General features: G+C 36.3%; 1 protein-coding gene across 2 annotated transcripts in view; it reads left to right on the forward strand.

Annotated features, from left to right (window-relative positions):
* The window catches only part of pcdh1a (protocadherin 1a), an 87,384-nt gene that overhangs the window by 31,033 nt on the left and 48,946 nt on the right, over window positions 1-7,405 (forward strand). The window lies entirely within an intron of this gene.

A 7,405-nucleotide genomic window follows, 5' to 3' on the forward strand; every position in this document is an offset into this window, starting at 1 on the left:
TCCTCTTGGCTCTTTAATTTAATGTATTGCTGTTAAAAATGATTGTGTTTTTAATAATGACTTAAAGTGTTTTAAAGTTCAGCCTGAATTTATATAATAACTCCAGCAGTTTTTTGAGTTCTGTAATTATGAGTTTCTGTTTTACTCTCACTCAGTTCTTTCAGTTCTTTTAAATTTTGTATTTTTATTTTTATTTTTCAATAAGTCTGTGTCTTCCTCAGCACCGTGCACATTTGTGTTAGATTAAAGGTGGCTTCTAGTTGATAGAGCAAATATATTTCATCAAAGTGCTTATTTCGAAGTGATTCTGATCTCATTTGATATGGCCTGTGTTAGCTGTATATAGGCATGCTGTGTGATGAAGTCTGTCTAAATTGAATGTAATTTAATGCAAGCTCTTTGTGCATTTATCCATAATAGGGCAGTATGCACTTACAAGCACTGCTGCAGGCTTATTTGGTTGCTGGCAGGCAGGCCATCCCTTGCCCCCCGCTGCCTGTGGTCACTGACTCAGAAACAATTACTTATGGGGAACTTTGATGATTTGAAAGTAATTCAGTTTATTCTCCTTGATTTCACTGGTAATAATGCCTGCCTCACAGTCAAGCTTAAAAATGCTTTTAAGAAAAGTGGAAGAATTTCTCAGCATGCTACAGTGATGGTTTAAAAACAATGTGAAATCAAACTGACCTTATTTACTTTCCTAACAAATGTTGTTGCGTGACTCATCAAGTTGTGCTATTCTAAAGAAAAATGTTTGTTTTCATAATCATTTGCTTTCATAAAAATTTAATAACTCTGCTCATGTAGCTATGGCTGGGCAGGTGGGAAAAATTACATGAACCAATAATATCATTGCCTTGGGATCACGGTCCAATCAAATCCTGATGGATAAAAACAAATTCTGCCCTGCATTATTTCCTTTTTTATTGTGCTTCACTCAGAAATATGTCACATTATGAGTGGTAAATGTGGTGCAAATGCCATTTCATGTGTTTAAAGTCAACAAAATCACTTTCTTAATGAACATTTCTGGTTATACTGTGTATAAATCATCGCTATTGTTCCAAAGAAAAAAACTTAAATTCCTTCATCAAACTCTGAAACGGCTTTCCTTTTCAACCCTGTGGGCTACTGGATAATTTAATCGCTAAATGGCGATTTAGACATTGTTTTAGAAAATTTACATTAAGATTTGGCACCATTCTGGTATGTACTGTATTGCCCATTTTTCACAATCCAATCAAAAAAATCCTGCCCTACTTTACACTTTTAAAAATAAAGGTTCTTAATTGGCATCTATGGTGATCCGTTATCATCCATGGAAACTTTCCACTGCACAAAAGCTTCTTTATAGTGGAAAAAGATGTTTTATATTATTTAAAATGTTGTTCAAATGCTCTGAAAGTTTCTTTGGGGAAGAAAAATTCTTCTTCTGTGGCATCATTACGAAAACTCCCTCTTGGAACCTTTGTTTCTAAGAGTGTATTTTACTCAAAAATGCTACGCTACAGAAGTTAAATGCATCTTGAATGCCGCATTATGTTGTCTTTTAAAGGAATACTGGGGTCCGGATACATGTGGTGGTTTCAGAGATCAGAGATTAACTACAGGGTGCCTTAGAAGGAGTAATAGATGGAGATGGAGCGAGACAGTCCAAGAAAGAAACAAGCGAACTAAAAAGAGAGGTTAGAGTAGCCTTGGATTGAGATCGTAGAGAGGGAGTACTCATGCAAGAGATGGGGTCACATCCCAAACGCGAAATGGGGGTCAACTAGTGGAGGGGGGTGGAGGGTAGAATAAAGGGGGGATAAGTCATGCCGAGTGAAGATACGAGGGAGCCTCATGGGCCGGAGGCAGCCGAGGTTGCTAGGAGACAGCGGGATGAGAAGAGATGTGCCAAGCGCATACAGAGAGATAGTGTGCCAGTTTGAAGACGGCAAGCTTTGTGCCAGTGATTGCAGAAAGCTGCCATTGTGAAGGCATCAGACCAAATGAGCACAAGATACACCAAAACGAGATACTAAACCAGGATCTGTCAGCACACCAGCGAGCACGGGCATCTGGATAAACCTTCCCTCTGACTGCAGGCGCGCTGGTCTCGACACAGCACGGTGTCAAAAGAGGAAAATCATTACACGCAGCAGCCCAGCCCTGTGTATGCATAATTTAGATGGAAGATGTATCAGTAATTGGCAGGGTTTAAACATCGTGAGCTGAGGTAATTGAACAGAAAACGAGATACTAAACCAGGATCTGTCAGCACACCAGCGAGCATGGGCATCTGGATAAACCTTCCCTCCGACTGCAGGCGCTGGTCTCGACACAGCACGGTGTCAAAAGGGGAAAATCATTACACGCAGCAGCCCAGCCCTCTGTATGCATAATTTAGATGGAAGATGTATCAGTAATTGGCAGGGTTTAAACATCGTGAGCTGAGGTAATTGAACAGTCTCCCTACTAATGGAAGTATGTCAGACATGAGCTTCCAACCAGTCGACAGTGAGTGACAGGCACGCTGCAGAGCCAAGAGAGAGAAGGAGAGAGGGATACAGACTTGGAGGAAGAGAGAGTGAAGAGAGTCAGAGAGAGTGAAAGACAAGTCACTCTTCTCTTTGAGAGGATGTTGAGATGAAGATGTCATGATGAGGAAAGAGAGTGTTTGGCTAGCTTGCAGCCACAAGACTGCCCGGACAGATTCTGCCTCCTTAACGCGAGCTTTGGTCTGGGTTGTCATTTTGCTAAGCAGGCTGAGGGAGAAATAAGAAACACCTTAGAGTCCCTTCGGCCTCCCCGGCGGCAACCACGTAGAAAATCGTCCCATTTACTGTATGACAAAGAAGTCCATCTGTAGTAAGCACTAGAGAGACCTGGATTACGAAAAAAAAATGGATCCAAAACGGCTGTCACAAGTAGGAATTGTCAGTGACAAGGAGAGGAGTGAGCAATTTAAAACTTCTGTTACACTGCAAAACACTCTGAAGCATACTGCTGTATCTGTTTCTGTATAACTTCTGTGTATGGGTCATTCCTGGGATTCAGTAACAGTTTAGTTTGGAATATACTTTTTTTTTTCAACTACATATGATTCATTTTCTAAATACCCCACATCATTAGGCAGTAATAGGCAAATATCAAACCAAATATAATTTTTCCTCACCTCAGGCATTAAAGAACTTTTGTCATAATTTTCACGTTTATAGGAAGGAAGCTAAAAAGACACAAATTGTGTCTATGGTCTGTTTTTAGTTTTGTAAATAATATTTTTAATTTAGAAGTTTAGCTAAAACCACAATTTTATTGTTTTAGTCCTTAATATTTCAGATGGTAATCAGCAAGAAATGCTTTCATTCTTAATTGTCTTCCCTATGTTTCCAAATATATTAATGTGACAAGGTGTGACGGGGTTGAAGATTGTAACACATTTTAAGGGATACATTGCCTTCAATTTTAATTTTTGGTTTTCTTTCTCTCTCATATTGTCCTTCTTTCTTGGTCAACATATCTACATGGCCAACATTGTCTTTCTGATGCAAATGTGGGTGCAATTTCTGATGTATAATGCTTGTCAAAGTTTAAGTGAACATATTACATTTAAAAATTATATATACAGAGTTCTGGCATGAAACTCTAGATGGTGCATTCCGATAGGTCTAACTCAATCTGACCTAATGACATTATTATCACATGGCACAGCTTATTGGTTCTCTCCTGTATCGGTAGCCAATGAGCTCGCTGCTCAACATTCAAATATATGACTAGTGATTGTTGTAGCTGGTTCAGCTTGCTTCAGAAACCCTCCACCTTCCCCAGCTCCACCTGTATAGATCTGTTACGAGGTGATTCATGTATGCTATATGGGGGTTATTTTATGTATGTTATATTTGCAGCAGCAATATTTCTTACATGCTCACAGCAGCATGTTGTGGATGTATTGGCAGTAGCAAGTCTCGGTACTTGCTTTGCCGCAGTAGCAGCAGCGTAGCAGATCTATTCCGCCAAGACCAAATACATTAACATTGTCATGTACATTACCATGCCAATCCCTCCGAGAGTTGTCATGACAGAATTATATTTATAGCAAAATATGAGTTGTCATGATTTTGGTAAGTATATATTTACTGAAACCATGATTATATTATATTTTTAATTACATTTTTAATAAATTATGTAAATAACCCTGTCACAAGTTTACAACCCCATAACAATGAAAAATACATATATTTGTGACGGGGTTGAGTGTGACGGTGTTGTGGTTTTTCACTCAAAATGGCCACTGCTCCTCATGTAGTGTAACAGAGTACACCATATATGGCAGTTATAAAATAAGTACACTGTATAAACTTATGGATTAAAATAGGGCTGCACAATTATGACAAAAATCATAATTGTCGATTATTCCCTTGCAATTGTAATTGCGATTATTAATTACGGTTATCACAATTTACATTGAATGATGTTATATCATTGTTTCTGCATAGGATGATGCGATGACAAATTCAAGCGCACAGCTTCACCTAAATATTATTAATTTGTTTAGTTATATCATTTATAATTTGAATAAGAGAACAACACCATTATACTTTGGGTAATCAAAAAATGGTTTTATTCATTAGCCTACATCATATAGATAGGATTTTTTTTCTTCAGGAAACGGCCAGACTAGAATAGCAACACAGTAGCGAACAATAAACGATATGGCAAGACAAAAAGTGAATAATTAAACCAAAGTTTGACCAATTAGAGTAACGTGAGGCTAAAACATGTAAATATGATATCTGGATCACTGTCAGATGAGCCTTCAGATGCTGAGCCGACCCAGGATGCATAACTTACCATCAGACTCTCCATCACTCATGGCATTTAGTGTTTCTAATACCTACCTTCCATAAATCGCCTTTTTTAGTCACTTTGACCTTATTTATGAAACTGATAACCGTTAAATCAGTGAGTGAAAGGCGTTGCCTAGAAATGTACAATGTTAAAACATAAGCGGCAAGAAAATGACAGCACGAAAATACATACATTATATAGGTGGGTAAATTTGCCCCGCTGGCGCTTATTGGTATAAATGCCCCGTTTTTTTGATCCGGTTTTCTCTAAATAATTTTTAACAACATTGGATTGTAAATTACATCATTTTAGTAAAAGTCAATGACTGAGAGACTTGAATGTTTTATTTTAAATCGCTTATGTACATTTGAAAAACAGCCACAGGTAAAATTTACCCCGTGGCGGTTCTAGTGTTAAATAAAAAAAAAAAAAGGTAAAATATGCATGGTATTATAATATCATATTAAAACTAAAATTAAAACAATGGAAAAACCCTTAAGATAACTTGTAGAAAGAAAAAAACAGATCTTAAGCACACAGAATAACATAAGTGGACTTTGAACGATGAATTGCCGCTTTGAACGATTACATAATTGTGACATCCATAATTTTAATCGCGATTAGAAATTTGATTAATTGTGCAGCCCTAGATTAAAATAAAATGTTGAAAAAATTATCATTTTCCATCATAATATTATGTGACAGGGTTGAGTACCCTCCCTGACTATAATACGCCTCAGAAATATGAATAAAAAGTATGATACTAACCATTTTCTGCACCACTATTAAAGAAACCTGAATGATGTCATTTCTGGTAAATGATGTCACATATGTGTGGAGACTAAATTATTATGGGCATAGAATGGTTAGTGACGGGGTTGAGTTCAGACTGAGGGACATAAATTTACATTTAAATATCTTGCATTTTTTTATTAAAATATTTTTACAAGAAATGAACACAAATAAATACTTACATTATTGTCAAAAATCATAGAAACTATGCACATTTTGTTAATAATTTTCTAAGTACAAACTCGAAGTGCTTCAGGGACATGACAAAATGCGTGGTTTAAGATGGATGTAAGACATTATTTTGTTAAAAAAATATTAAAATGCAATAATTATTTTATTCGTTATAGTGGGCATACCAAAGTATTGTGAAAAGCTTCTAACAATTCATTTTGGCGAACCACCACTTTAAACTCTGGGGGACTGAAATATTACAAAATCCCAGGAATGACCCATATATAAAGCTGAAAAAGCAGCCATTGCTCCAATCTTCAGTGTCACATGAGCCATTCAGCAATCATTTTAATATGCTCTATTAACTAATATCAATTATTACTGGTGCTTAATTATTATTAATGGTCCATGTTGAAAACAGTTTTGGCTGCCTTGTATTTTTGTGGAAAACGTGATGCTTTTTTTTTTCAAGATTCTTAGATAAATAGAAAGTTCAAATACATTTTTAAATAAAAAATTTTTTTTAACATTATAAATGTCTTTCCTGTCACTTTTGTTCTTATCTATCTATTCCAAATATAGCGCATCAAGGTTTTCAACATTCATGTGACTCTGAAGACTGAAGAAATGGCTGCTGAAAATACAGTTGTACATTACAGGAATTACTTGTTAAAATATATTTAAATAGAAAACAGTTTGTGATAATCATTGTGATAATTGTGATAATATTTCACAGTATCATTATTATGATTTATTTGAACAGTATTTTTGATCAAATAAATGCAGCCTTGGTAAGCAGAAAGAGACTTTCTTTATTTTGCATAAACAAAAGAAAAGAAAAAATCTAAACTATTGACCAGTATCATATACAACTTTAACAGAGCCGACACGAACACACATATAGGGTAGTCAGCTGATGAGCTCTTTGTTTGCTTTAATTCTCTTAATCAAATGTTTCTCTGTGTATGTTCTCTTCAGGATTTGTGAGTAGTGTTCTTTACCTGGAATTAGGCGATTAAATACTATTAAAAGAAAATAAAACTGACTGATGCTTTCAACAAAAGCTTATACCAACAATTAATAACCTTGAGGCTGATGGAGGGTTTGTCTTGAAAGGTTTTCACAAAACTGTTAAAAATCAATTCTCTATGGAGAAAATGAATGCATTTTTTACTTCCAGAAACCGAATGTTGCACTCTGTTGCCTTTTTGATAGAGTTTGTTTACTGTAGAGAGTGCGTGCACATTAACTGGACTGGCCTGATATAACAATACAATTTTTATTTGATATTGCTGTTGTTAGCTTTTATAGCTGTCTTGAAATATATTCTTGAAATGTAATCTTGACAAATTTGGTAGATTTTGGTTCCCCCCATTCAAGAAGATAGGAGCCTCGCTTTTATTCCAATTACTAAATTCGGAAAGCGACTTTCATACCAACCAAAGAAACTCGGCACCAAAAGCCCCACAGCATCATCAGGTGAGCGAAATCTCACACCCTGAATTGGCCATGTGTTATAAAGGGAAGTGGAGTGCAAGCGATGAGCTGGGAAGTGGTTTCCGGAGTGGCTCGCGGTGTACACTCATGCTCCACTCCTCTTTTCTGCTCT

This window comes from Sinocyclocheilus rhinocerous, unplaced genomic scaffold, assembly GCF_001515625.1.
Source record: "Sinocyclocheilus rhinocerous isolate Xijiao unplaced genomic scaffold, SAMN03320098_v1.1 scaffold603, whole genome shotgun sequence".
Taxonomy (NCBI): domain Eukaryota; kingdom Metazoa; phylum Chordata; class Actinopteri; order Cypriniformes; family Cyprinidae; genus Sinocyclocheilus; species Sinocyclocheilus rhinocerous.